This window comes from Heterodontus francisci, chromosome 25, assembly GCF_036365525.1.
Source record: "Heterodontus francisci isolate sHetFra1 chromosome 25, sHetFra1.hap1, whole genome shotgun sequence".
NCBI lineage: Eukaryota > Metazoa > Chordata > Chondrichthyes > Heterodontiformes > Heterodontidae > Heterodontus > Heterodontus francisci.
Window position 1 is genome coordinate 66,989,108 of NC_090395.1, and position 14,631 is coordinate 67,003,738.

The following is a 14,631-nucleotide window of genomic DNA, read 5'->3' on the forward strand; positions in this document are numbered from 1 at the left end:
TTCCTTTATTGAGAAAGACGATGAAGGGCTAAGGCAAGACACCAAGGCTGAAAAGAGGAGGAGGAAATGAACAAAGTAGTTATGGATTAATAATGGCAAGTTGGATTTTTTAAGCCTGTAAGTTGTAGGTGTAAGGGTAGACTGAAGGAGTTCCACAGTTCTGAGGTCATGGAAAAGATTTATAAGATGATTCAATAAGTTTTAAATTTTAACACAGTGATGACACACTAAGTAGAGGGAGTGGAGTGCGTATAGAATGATGTCTATAGTGATTTGCAACAAAGAAGGGAAAACTCAGAGGAGCAATGATTAAAATATGATTGTTGAAATAAAGGGATGAATGGTTATGATGGAGAAAAAGAGAGGGAGATTGAGAGTCAGATTCAAGCTGCATCTCTCTGATCATCAACAAAACAGTCATTGCAGCATGTTGCGCAGCACAATTGTGAATTCACATGGACATATGTTTGCTTGCAACAATTTACATCACACAGGACTTTACTGTCATAGGAGCAAATTAACAGATGTAGACTATTCAGCCTTTTGATCCTGTTCTGCCATTCAATTAGTCTCTGTCCCTGTCACAGAACACTTGGTAGCTTTGTAAAGGAATAATCAATCTTCCGAAGGAATGATCTTATATTTGTCCAAATACTATAATTTTTGCTTTAAAAAGAATCTCAGTTGAAAGATTTGTTTTTGCTAAGAACATTCTAATAATGACTGGCCATTCCTTCAATGAAGGGACTCTGGAGGTGCTAAATTTACTGGGTGTGCACTTGTACATGAATTATCTGAAGAACAATCTTCAGAAGAATGTCAAAAAATTGGTGAACTAATGTTTAAAGAACACTTCAAGATAATGACTATGACCATCACTGTTGTAACCTTCCATTTGTTTGTATTCCTCTTCCACCAGCAACCCGCACTCCCCCCCTCCCCCCCCCCCCGGCAACCCCCCGACATACACCCTAAACCCCCAGTCCCCAACACTTTCTTTATTTCTCTACTGAAGGGGGCTGATTCTTTCTGGGGTGCAGTTCCACAGGATCCTTAAACTTAGACCATACAAACACGAAAAGCAACACAACTGAGCCTAATTCCTGTTCTCTCACACACTCTGTCCTGCAACAGTCACCAAACAATGATCGGGTGAAAGAATCTTGACTGATATTTGTGCTCCCAACCCCCGGGGCACTGAACAAACTGCAGCAGCCCAACTGTTGTGCTGTTTGGAGTCATTTAACTGTGAATAAACCGGGAATTGACATTCTGGTCTGTATGGATTAGTGTCACAGCACAAGATACAACTGACACACTCCAGTTTAATATGCATTTATTAATATTGTCACTAATGAAATTAATTCCTCTAATTTTAAAGAGGACATAAGGTGATTGGAATCTTAACGACATTCTAAGTAAAATGTCATCTCTCTAGTCTATGTAGCACAGCCAAAATAGGTTGGGAAGGAAAGTCAGTTACGGAGAAGGGTGACTGAAAGCGAATGTCAGCAATGTGCAATTGATGCTTGCTCCAGTCCACAATGGGTTAATTTTCCCAGGACACAGCATGAGCAGTGCTATCAGTGCTCTTGATGGTTTCCCAGGACACTGGTGTTGCTAGTCCAGGTGCTTCCCCCTGACTGGCATACAATTCTCTCCGATGACTGCAGTTGAAAGTAAAATAGCAAGAGTGAAGGAAGGCAATAAGGTATTAGCTCCCTCTCCCTGGATATCTGACCATTTTGTCAAGCATTTATTGCATAGCTCCAACCAGAGTAACCAACCTTTTACTAATGCTGGCAGAAAGAGGGCATTTGTTAAATCAATTCAGAGAATTCGACAATTGAAGTATTCCACTATGTCCTATGCTTGTGGTTAAATCTGCTGTGCAGCAGTTAATAATTGAAATTTCTGGAGTAATCACTTCTATAGATGGCACTGGAAAATGCAGAGATCTTTAAAAACTAATCTGCCCACTGAGATTAAAGGCATGAAATTATTTATAAGAGCAGTAAATCTGAGCTGGAGTGAGTGCCGTCATCAACAAGATTAAAAAAAAGTGTATATTAAGAAAATGATGCTAATCTGAAATACGTACCGAGAGTTGGGCGGTAGAAATGGTCAGTCTTCTCAAAGGACCTGTGAGATCTCTGAGCCTCTCCTCGTGTATGGAGGTGCTATCACAGAGGTGTCACTGAGATTCCTTCTTGGCGTAGGTAAGATTCCTGAGCACTGAGAATTCGGACAGGCACACTGATCTCTTTTGGTTTCACACAGGGTCCATGCTGAGTGCCTGGGTTTCTGCATTTGAAATTCACTCCAACTTCCCTACAGCCTCTTTTATACAATCTTCCACCCACGTCATTGCACTGAGTCCAGTTTGTGTGTCTCATTGAAATGAGCATCTTTGAGTCAGACCTGTCATTGCTCCGGGTTTAGGGTGGGAGGATGCAGAAATTCAGTCCTCCCCCCACCCACTAACCCCCCGCCCTCCACTGATTGGCTATATCTGCAGAAATCAAATCACTTGGCAATATCTGATCATTTTTTTAAAAAAACAAGTACACCCAGAAAACAAGGCTTTGCTTGAAAATTCTGAGATTCCAGTGATGGTGTTTTTAAATTCAAAATGAAAGCAAAATATACCTTGCTGATCAGAGAGGCACAAACAGCTTGTGAATAAGAACATAAGAACATAACAAATAGGTGCAGGCACAGGCCATTCGGCCCTTCAAGCCTGCTGTGCCATTCAATATGATCATGGCTGATCTTCCACCTCAATTCCACCTTCCCACATACCCCCAGTTACTTTAATTTCTTTAATAACCAAATGCATATCAAGGGACATCACTTTTCTGAAGCATTGCTCAGTGAATTTTTCGCTTCCTGCTTGATTCCCTCCTCTCCCCCTTTCTTGAACTTAGGATTCTGAGGCCAATAGAAGCAACTTTGCTGCACCCCTTTTGAGACTGTATAATTCAGTACAGGTCAGAAATAGAACTAGGGACCTCAACAACAACAACTTGCAATTCTACAGTGCCCCTCACGTGGAGGAAAGCATCTCAAAGAGCTTTACAGTAAGGAGGAAAGTGAACCCAAAGCACAAGGGAAAAGGAAGAGGAGTGGAAAGGCTAAGATAGTGAATACAAGGGGATGATTTTGGGAAGGTTCTGTAGTAGGGAGAGAGGCATCAAAGGCAGATGGAAGCGGGTCGAGAATTCAGAGGGTGCAAGCATAGCAGCTGAATGAACAACCACTGACAATGTTTGTAAATCCTAACAAAGAACAGGCAAGGCACTGAGATGAACAAGTTGAAGAGAACCAACTTTGTGACAGATAAAAAGAAAATGCTGAAATTTGAAAACAAAAAACGGGAAAGACTGAAAGTACATAGCTTGTCCAAAGGATCCTAACTTGCTGAGGCTAAGTTAACTGAAACCACCTTCTATCTTCTGTTGGGTCATGACCCCACAGACCAAGCAACAAACTACAGTTTCCCAGACTGTTACTGAGCTCATCTCTTGCAGAGGTGTTCTCTACTCTTCCTCCAAACTCATTATTCCACAAGGGGGGAGATGGTGGCGTAGTGGGAATGTCACTGAACTAGTAATCCAGAGACCTGGACAGCAAGCAATTAGGAAGGTTAATGGTATGTTAGCCTTTATCACAAGAGGATTTGAGTTCAGGAGTAGTGAAGTCTTGCTTCAATTGTGTAGAACCTTGGTTAGGCCGCACCTGGAGTACTGTGTAGAGTTTTGGTCCTCTTACTTTAGGAAGGATTTTATTGCCATAGAGGGAGTGCAATGAAGGTTCACCAGACTTGTTCCTGGGATGGCGGGACTGTCCTGTGAAGAGAGATTGGGGAAACTAGGCCATGTATTCTCTAGAGTTTTGAAGAATGAGAGGTGATCTCATTGAAACTTACAAAATACTTAAAGGGATAGACAGGGTAGATGCAGGTAAGATGTTTCCCCTGGTTGGGGAGTCTCAAACCAGGGGACACAATTTCAAAATAAGGGGGAAGCCACTTAGGACAGAGATGAGGAGAAATTTATTTGCTCAGAAGGTTGTGAATCTTTGTAATTCACTACCCCAGAGGGCTGTGGAAGCTCAGTCATTCTGTATGTTTAAAGCAGGGATTGACAGATTTTTAAATACCAATGACATAAGGGGATATGGGGATAGTGTGGGGAAAAGGCATTGAAGTGGATGATTAGCCATGATCTTATTCAATGGGCTGAATGGCCTACTCCTGCTCTTATGTTTCTAAAGCTCTGAGGACTTGGGTTCAAATCCCACCATAGCAGCTGCTGGAATTTAAATTCAATTAATTAATAAAAATCTGGAATTGAAAGCTAGTCTCAGTAATGGTGCCATGAAACTATCATCGATTGTCATTAAAAACCCATCTGGTTCACTAATGTCCTTTAGGGAAGAAATCTGCTGGCCGACAGATAACTCCAGACCACAGCAATGTGGCTGACTCTTAACTGCCCTCTGAAATGGCCTAGCAAGCCATTCAGTTCTCAAGGGCAATTAGGGATTGGCAACAAATGCTGGTCTTGCCCACATCCCATGAAAGAATTTTTTAAAAACCCACACCACCCATTTCAATTTCCTCTCCAAGATATACAAACAGAGGTGTCCCAGTAGAGCAATTGTTTCAGTCTCATGACTCTATATTTTCCCACCTTGTCCATTTTTTCACACACTTACACCTGCAACTCTTCGATACCCTCGACCACTTTGAAGGTTTCTCACTCTCCAACCCCAATCATCTTTTTACCATGGATATATAATCCCTGCACCCGTCACCAGTCCCCCTTCAGGCTCTCTGTGATTTACTGGAACAATGCTCCACCAAATCTCCATCTTCCATTATCCTCATCTACCAAAACTTACTTTGAAAAAACTTTCTTTTTTTTTGTTTTCTTCAGATAAAAGCTGTCGCTATGACAGCCTGCCTGGGTCCCAGGTCTACCTGTCGTTTTGTAGGTCATGTGGCACACCGTATAGCGGATCCCATTTAGATTAGCTCCGTGATCTCTTCTTCCATTACTTTGATAACAGTGTTGGTGCCATTTCCTACTTTCTTTGAGAGTGAAGAAAGAGTTTTTCTTACTGGGTCAGGACCTCAATATCGGGCACATTTCCACATCCTGACCCCCCACGTTGTGTCGGCGTCAGACACACAATGTGATTTTTTTTTGAAGAGATGGCCAATTAGTGCCAGGAAGCATGCTCATTGTCCAATTAAGAACAGTGGCCGGGCTCCCAAGGTTGGTGGCCCTCAAGCCCTGAGAGATCAGCAGCCCCAATGCCACAGGTGGGAACTACCGATAGAGAGGAGACGGAGAGAGGGGGCACTTCAAGATGGAGGTGCCTTCTGAAGACTTTTGGAAAAGATGAGAATAAAACTGGCCAGAGTTGTGTTATGGAAAGGTGAGAGATGATAGTGATGGTCCCCCCTTTTCCCCCTCTTGACTGACCAAAGACAGCACTTTTTTTTTAAAAGGTGTTTTTCGACCCCTGAGTGCTTTAATTGTCAAGAACAGACAAATGACAGATTTTCTCATAGCTTTAAAAGAAAGATAAATATTTATTGTAGAACACCCAAAATATATGCAACAACACCCACTCTCACACTCATACAGATACACTCACACTCAAGAAAAGATAACATGCATTAGGTCTGGTTTTAAAGAGTTCTCTATTTATTTATTGGGCGGCACAGTGGCGCAGTGGTTAGCACTGCAGCCTCACAGCTCCAGGGACCAGGGTTCGATTCTGGGTACTGCCTGTGTGGAGTTTGCAAGTTCTCCCTGTGTCTGCGTGGGTTTTCTCCGGGTGCTCGGGTTTCCTCCCACAAGCCAAAAGACTTGCAGGTTGATAGGTAAATTGGCCATTATAAATTGTCACTAGTATTGGTAGGGAAATATAGGGACAGGTGGGGATGTTTGGTAGGAATATGGGATTAGTGTAGGATTAGTATAAATGGGTGGTTGATGGTCGGCACGGACTCGGTGGGCCGAAGGGCCTGTTTCAGTGCTGTATCTCTAATCTAATCTAATCTAATCTTATTTGTTTTTTCCCCAGTGTGAAGACTAGAAACGGTGCAGGCCTGTAATCTTTTCTCTTGTTCACTGAAGAAAGACTTGGGAGGTTCAGAAAGATGGATGCACTGTTGCAGACTGATCTTGTTATACTCCAGCCAAAGGTCAATGGCGAACACCTGGTACAATTTCTCAGGTAGAGAGTTCAAGGTCAAACTGCCTACATATAGTTCAAAGCTGATAATCTTAGGCAGGGTCCTTTCTCTTCAATGGCATAGATGGATTTCCTTTTATTAAAGCTCCTTATCAGAAACCTAGTTTCTGTCATGTGACCATTGTTTCTTTTTCCATTGTCCTCATAAATGCCTTCCGATTGTTAGGCTATTGTTAGACAATGGAATCTGGGTGCCATTCATCCTCTACTCACCCTGATAAATTATAGTTTTTCACACCCATTCTTTGGAATTTGAGTTTGGACTCAAAAGGTCTGCAACTGTACTGTCAACCCAATCAGTTGGAGAGAAGCAGCCAAAAAAGGGTCATTTGTATTTTAATGACTTTGCCAAGACTTGTCCCAACATGAAAATTAGCTCAGGGTTCTTGTAGTTGTATATGTATTGGCAGGAAAAGAAAGTCACCTGACCTCTTACTCCATTTTGTTTACAAGAAAAGTGTTTGTTTCAGGATAACTTCATAAGTTCATTTTATAGTTCATAAGTCCGGTTTGCGTGGGGGTGACAGATGCCAGACTGCTATTGCAGAGGGGAACCCCTCCATAGGGTGGCATATGGCCTCAGCAGTGGCCATCTCGTGATTACGGCCATAGGGATTGGGAGGGATGGTCAGAAATGTTAGATGGAGCACTATCCCCTGGTCTGCTGCTGGGAAGTCACCTCGATCCCTGGGCTGGGCTGGGCTGGGCTTCAGCTGCTGCAAAGTGCCTGCTGGCCGACTGGAAATTTTCAGCCAGACTCAAAACATTGACCTTACTTGGCTCTTTACTTGACTTCCCACTGCTTCAGGGCGGGCAGTTGTGACCTCCCCACCCCAACCACACTGCCCCCCCCCCCCCACCAAAATGGCCCGGAGGCAGGAGCATGACAGCAAACCAGCATGCCGATCTCCGACTCCAATCTTCAGGCCTTTCCATCTCCAATGGGAATCAAAACTTCTGCCCAGAGCCTCAGTTTAATGTCCCATATGAAAGATGGCACCTCTGACAGTGCAGCACTCCTTCAGTACTGCACTGAAGCGTCAGCTGATCATCTGATCAAGACTCTGAAGTGGGGGATTGAACCCAAACTCTTCTGGCTTAGAAGCGAGAGTGTTACCATTAAAACCAAATCTGACACTAAAGCATTTCCAAACATCCAAGCTCTTTATCACTGGCATCATCTGATCATTACTTCTTAGCTGACTTTATCTTCTTTCCTATTATTGTTTTAATTTTGTGGGGATTTTTTACGCTGGGCCTTCACTTTTCACTGAGGTTCCATCATAAACAGAATGCCTGGGGGACAGTGGGTGGTGGTGGGGGAGGCAGTGATGAAGGTGTTCCTGCTACTGGTGGGACCCCACTCTCAAGCTACCTGCATGGCCCCCAGCACCTCCAGCCCCAGGGAATCGATGCAGTTAGTGCCTTGGTTGGACCACAGTGCACAGTTCTGGCCTCCATATTATAAAAAGGATATAGGGGCACTGGAGAAGTTGCAAAACAGATTCACAAGGATGATCCCAGAATGAAAAAAACTATTCGGAACGATTGGACAGGTTGGATCTTTCCTCTAGAAAAGAGAAAGTTGAGGGGTGACGTGATAAAGGTATTTAAGATTATGGAAGTGTTTGATAGGGTAGATATAGAGAAGATATTTCCACTTGTGGGGGACACCAAAACTAGGGTCATGAAGATAAGATAGTCACTAATAAATCCAATAGAGAATTCAGGAGAAACTTATTTACCCAAAGTGGTTAGAATGTGGAACTTACTACCACAGGAAGTAGCAACTAGTGTAGACGTATTTAAGAAGAAGCTAGATAAAAACATGGGGGAGAAAATAATAGAAGGTTGTGCTGATAAGGTTAGATGAAGAGGGGTGGGAGGAGGTTCGTATGGACTGGAATTGACCAGTTGGGCTGAATGGCCTGTTTCTGAAAAGAAATAAGGCTGCGTTTGCTGACAATGCTACCACTAGGTGGCGCTGCAGTGGCACATGCGCAAATGCAGCCTGTGGCACTAAAACGTCACAGTCTGCGACTTCAGGCAGCTGCCAGGACTAAATATGGCGCTGCTCAAATAATCACACCGAGGCAACCTGACCTAAACACATGGCAGCACACAATGGTGGGAGGGAGAAAGTGAGCGAGTGGGCCGGGGCCGGGGGGGGGGGGGGGGCGGGGGGGCGGGCTGGGGATGATGGGGGGAGCAGAGCGGGAGTGGGGGGGGGGCAGGGGATGGGGGAGCGGACCAGGCTGGGGACGGGGGAGGGGGGGACGGGGGGATGAGGGGAGTGGAGCGGGCCGGTGAAAGAGTGGGGGGGAAGTGGAGCGGGTCAGGGAAGGGGCGAGCGAGTGGGCCGGGACGGGGACGGGGGGGAGCGGAGCTGCCAAAAGAGCGGAGCGGCCGGAGAGAGCAGCGAGGGGTGGGGGGGGCTAACGGAGCGGCCGCAATCAGCAGCGGGGGGGTGGGGAGAGGAGCGGCTGTACAGAGCGGAGCGGCTAGAGAGAGCAGCAAGGGCGGGGAGCGGAGCTTGACGCATGGGTGAATATGTTAGCGTTGCTTTTCTGTACGCATAAAGCGCATGCGCAGAGGCTGACCAGGCGCGTTGCCTGAAGATGCACACGTCACGCGATGATGTCATCAGCGCATGCGTTAACCAGTCCCGGCAAGTCGGAACGCAGCGCACACGCAGACAGCAGGAGCCCGTCTGTGCAAGGGCACACCCTGGCACAGCCTGATGACGTCAGTGGCTGGCTGCATTGTCAGGAATCACTGAAGAAATAAAGACTTGCAATAAAAAGTGCTTTACATGACCACCGTACGTCTCAAAGTGCTTTACAGCTAATGAAGTACTTTTGAAATGTAATCACTGTGATAATGTAGAAAATGTAGCAGCCAATTTGCAGACAGCAAACTCCCACAAACAGCAATGAGCAGATAATCTGTTTCTGTGATGTTGATTGAGGGATAAATATTGACCAGGACTTCCCTGTTCTTCTTGAAAATAGTGCCATAGGATCATTTACATCCACCTGAGCTGGCAGACAGGGCCTCTGTTTAAAGTCTCATCTGAAAGATGCCACCTCCAACAGTGCAGCATTCTATCAATCAGCCTTGACTTTTGTGCTCAAGCCCTGGAGTGGGATTTGGACCCGGAATCTGTACTGTGATATTTTCCTGCTCCACCTTTCTCATATTGTAGCTAGGGAGAGGGTAGGGAGTTGCAAAGAGGGTGTACGACCAAGGGTACTCCTGTGGACTGACGACAGGAAGATTAATCCATCCTCCAAATTGCAGTGCTGTACTTATCAGAATAGTTTGAAAATACCTCACAGACAAAAGAAGTCCAGAAAAGCTCATGGGAAAAAAAAGGATAATGAAGTTTTTGTTTTAGAAGACTGCCCGATGTCCCCAGGAGCCACCTTCAACTCTGCACATTCCAATAATTCACTAAAGCTGCCTCTCCTCCTCCAGGCTGCTATAAAAATTGATTCTTCCAATAAAATGATGTACCAACTTTCTTCCATATTATTGTAGCATTAATGTGCCTCAGATGGGACAGAAGTGTGCTTTCAACTGTCTTTTACTCAATCCTGCAATAATCTCATCTACACGGGGACAAAGAAAAACATTGGCTGACCAGTTATAATTTGAGTCCATGCCTTGCATATGTGGCTTCATGTTGTGTAGGAAACTTCAATCTGACTCTTTTACCTGGCACCAATTATCGCTGATGTGCCATTCCTTTAGGCTGCCTACTATTTGATTTTATTATAAAATCTACGATAGGCAATTGTTTCTGCCCACAGTTCAGCATCTCTTTCTTCCAAATCAAAAATTAAAACTAAAAATATAGATCGATACATTGTGAAATGTCGAATTCAGCAGTAGTCAGTAGAGTCATAGAATCCCAGAATAATACTGCACAGAAAGTGGTCATTCAGTCCACCCTGCCACTTAGATAGCGATAGTACCCGTTATGTATGTCTCTGCTAGCCATTGTCCATGCTGATGATGTCAATTGAGCGTCAATACTCATGGTACCAATTGTGTCCAATTTATTGTATTCACACAAAACTATTGTGTATGTCTATGGGGCCCTGTGTGATTGATAATGGGTGTCCATGTGTATGCCCACAGTCTGCTTTGTGTTTTCTAATGGTTCCCATTATATATGCACACACCACCCATAGTGCACACCATAGTTCCAATTCTGTTTGCCTATTGTACCTAACTTGTTTGTCCACTATGCTCATCTTTGACACTGTGGAACAGCGACCTTGAGATAACAACACCAACCGAGATAGGGGAGGGGTGCAGCCATGGTGAGAATTGAAAGCAAGGGTGAGACAAGTTAGGACAATAATAAGATTTAGATAAATCAATTGTTTTCTTTTCTATCAATGTCCTATTTTATATATAAAGAGAAGTTGCTTTTTGTTCTATTTTTGTTCCAATGGCCACCATAGGAATTCTATAAGATAAGTTAGTACAATTCCCATTGTCTGAAGAATCAAAAACTTCATTCAGTGTAGACCAAGAAAGTTCCAGATTTGACCCTGATCAATGTTGTGATGGCAGTGGGAAGACTACAGTTGATTTCAATATTCCTGGACTGGAGAAGGGAATTATTAGCCAGGGTCCTTCTCCTGATTGCTATTTAACGATTCCAGTAAAAAAGTACAAGAATTTAGACCCTCCCTATCTCTATAACCTCCTCCAGCCCTACAGCCTCCCCCCCCCCCCCCCCCCGAGATCTCTGCGCTCTTCCAATTCTGGCCTTTTGCGCTCCCTGATTTTAATCACTTCACTATTGGCAGTTCCTTCAGCTGCCGAGGCCTAAATTCTGAAACTCCCTCCTTAAACATCTCCATTTCTTTCTTTCCTCCTTTAAGACGCTTTTCAAAACCTACCTTTAGACCAAGCTTTTGCTCACCTGTCCTACTGTTTCCTTATGTGGCTCAATGTCAAATTCTGTTTGATAACACTCTGTGAAGCACCAGGGACATTTTCCTACATTAGAGATGCTTTATGAGGTGTTTGAGGTGAGGAGAGGATTGAAGTTGGCTATGATCTATATTGGGCCAACACTGACTGTCTAGACTTATACATGAAAAGTGGCCACTGGGCGAAGGCGTCACTGGGCATGAAGCAGATGAGGATTGGAGGAGAAGAAACAATGGATGATTAAAGTAGGTGGAAAAGTTGAGTTCATTAAGAGTGGGTTGGTAGATGGCGCTTTCCACAAATTATCAGCTTGGAAAATTCCACTACAGCTGAAAAAACTTCTGCACAAAATAGTCTTTTGAGTTAGAAATTCTTTTTTCCCATTATATATTTAGTATGCATTTACTGCGCTATTAATTGCAAGGGTTACTAAGTTCCTAGTTCAGTCAGAAATAGTGCATTAATTCAGGAGAATTCCCATGACTCAAGGTTATTGCAGGCTGTAATTGATCAAGTGAATGTGGTTGAATAACAACAGACATATTGTTGCATTTAACATTTTCGCATAATATTGAACTCTGTGCTTGCATCGACAGCAGAAGGCTGGCAAAGCAAGCTGGACGGCTGGCTCACTTGTTGCATACACTGTTTGGTATGAATCTGAGCCATAAACACAGGAAAGTGCCAAGTTCAGTTCCTGTTTGGAGTCAGCTGCTCTCAGACAGGGCAACAATGAGCAATAGACCCCCTGAACTTGCAAAGGGAGAATAATTATGTCCCTGATCACTGTCCTGGGCCCATGAGGACAGCAGTGAAGTCAATACAAGGAATTACTTTATTCATTCACAGTATATGTGGCAAAGCCAGCATTTATTGCCCATCACAAGTTTTCCCCTGAGAAGGTGATGGTGATCCACCATCTTGAATACAACTGAGTGGCTTGCTAGAGCACAGTTAAAAGTCAGCCATGCTGTGGGTCTGGTTTCACATGTAGGCCAGACTGGGTACAGATGGCAGATTTCCTTCATTAAAGAATCTGAGTGAACTAGATGGCTTTTCATAACAATCTGATAGTTTCATGGTCACCATTACCGAGTCTAGCTTTTTAATTCTAAATTTTATTTAATTAATTGAATTTAAATTTGCTAGCTGGTACAGTGAGGTTTAAACTCATGTTTTAGGATTACTTGCCCAGTAACATAACCATTATGCTACCATACCCACATTTGAACAGCTACCTTAACTCAAAAGGATGATTTTAACTTTAGGTGATGGTGTTAAACGAGTGGTAGACTTTAGGCTGCTGGTCATGCACCTCACCCCATTTTCTCTTTCACTGATGTGTATAACTGAAGGCCGATCTGCTACCACCCATTTTCTGCCTCTGCCAAAGGTTAAAATCAGGCCTATTGCTTTTCCCATGTTGGCAAGGGACTGGGAATCAGTGACTCCTGTAGAGCTGTACCCCCTCCCCCCCCCCCCCCCCCCCACCCCTCCTAGTGAAAGACAGCCCCTTCAGAAGAGAAGAGAAGGGGCAAAAGCAAAAAATCTTGAGAGATGAAGATGAGTGGCAGATTGGTTATACAGTTCTTCTGGTATAGAGGAGGGCCCCTGGGACTTCAGGGCCTTGGGGTTTAATGATTTTAGTATTGCTACTTTGAGAGTTGAAATAGGAGTGGGTTAGATAATAAAAATTATTGGTGTCAGCCTCAGTTGTCAGTGATACTCTTGTCTCTGAGTCAGATGGATTGTGAGTTCAAGCCCCAATCTTCCAATCCAGAGATGTGAGCACGTAAAACAAGCTGACACTACAGTGGATTTACTGAAGGACTGTTGGTGGTGCTGTGGAATCTAGGGTGAGCCATCCTCAGACAAGGGGTGTGGGTTTGGCTAGTCATCATGTTTATCCATTATCTGTTCCTTAGGATTGTACTAGGCATGGGAGCTGAGATAAGATGAGTGTTGCTGAAACAGAATGTACTTTTCTGTCTCACGCTGTGGACTGCAGTATCCTCTGCAAGGCCAATGGTGAGATAGATATGTAAATGAAGGATTGAAATAATGCTGTATCCCATTCGTTTAGGGCAAATGCTCAACTGCAGTATCATTGATGTCTTTGAATGCAAATTAAGGATTGAAATTGTTATTGTAAGACTATTGGTTACAGAATACTATAAGTGCCACTGTTTTGCGGAAACTCTTTAGAACATTACAGTGAGCCCCACTGTGGGCCGCGCTGTGGCTGTTCTCCTTGTGCACAAGTCAATAAAAGTCGGTTGCAAGTACTCCCCGTGCCAAGTCTGTTTATTTTACAACAGTGCCATCTTTTAAATAGATGCTAAACTGAGGCATCATCCGTTGCTCAGAACACAAAGGATCCCGTGGTACTATGTTAGTCAGTGTTGTTTAGTCCTCTTGTTGCCCTGGTCAATATTTATCACTCAATCATAACCACCACAAACAGATTATCTGGTCATTTGTCACATTGCTGTTTGTCATACCTTACCATGTGCAATTACGACAAATTATATGGCTGCATTGCAAACAGCGTCAGCTAGAGCATGGCTACCCGAACCGAACCCAACAGGACCCAAAGACATGTGTCGGGTTCAGGGCGGGTCAGGTCGCTCTTCCAGGTCTGGCCTTCGGGCTCGGGTCGGCCCGGGTCGGACACCCCTGGTCAGTGGCTCCAATGTTAATGTACTTTTTGGACTAGAAAGGTTGTTTAGTTACAGTTTTTTAAGCTTGTGCGGATAAGTAACAAAGTGTAAAAAGGAAGATACGTTAACTGATGGTCGGGTCAGGTCGGGTGCAGGAAAAAATGAAAGGACTCGGGCCGGGTCGGGCTCGGGTCGGATGTGGTTCTGTCAGACTTGGATCGGGTTTCATTTGCAGACCTGAACTGGCCTTTAGTGCCAACATCTTCCTGAAATCCAAGGAGCTAACACCCACCGCCTTAGGTTTACTCCCCAGGTCTGTAACCACCTCAAAGAAGTCCAGTGAATTGGTCAAACTCAACTTACCCCTTCTGAACCCAAGCACCGAAAGCTGGGAGACACAGAAAATAAGAAATTTAGGCAACATTGGGCTGGATTTTATCTGCCCTCTGGGGACAGGTTGGGAGGCAGTGGGGAGCCCATGAAATTGACAAGGGAAGGCAGGGGATGAAGTGCCCATCGCCATGCCATCTTGCCAGCAGGGGGAAGGTGGCGGATGGCCGTCCGAACCAGAGGCCAAGTGTGCCACCTAAGGGGCCAATTAAGGGCTTCCTGTCAGCGCTGGCATTTTACCAGCAGCGGTGGGCAAATCCTCCACCCGTGGGGAAACTGTCGGGAAAACCCTGGCAGTCTCCCAGCAGGTTCTCGGGGAGGGGGGTGGGGTGCTCTCCTTCTTGGGCACTCTTTGGCCCAC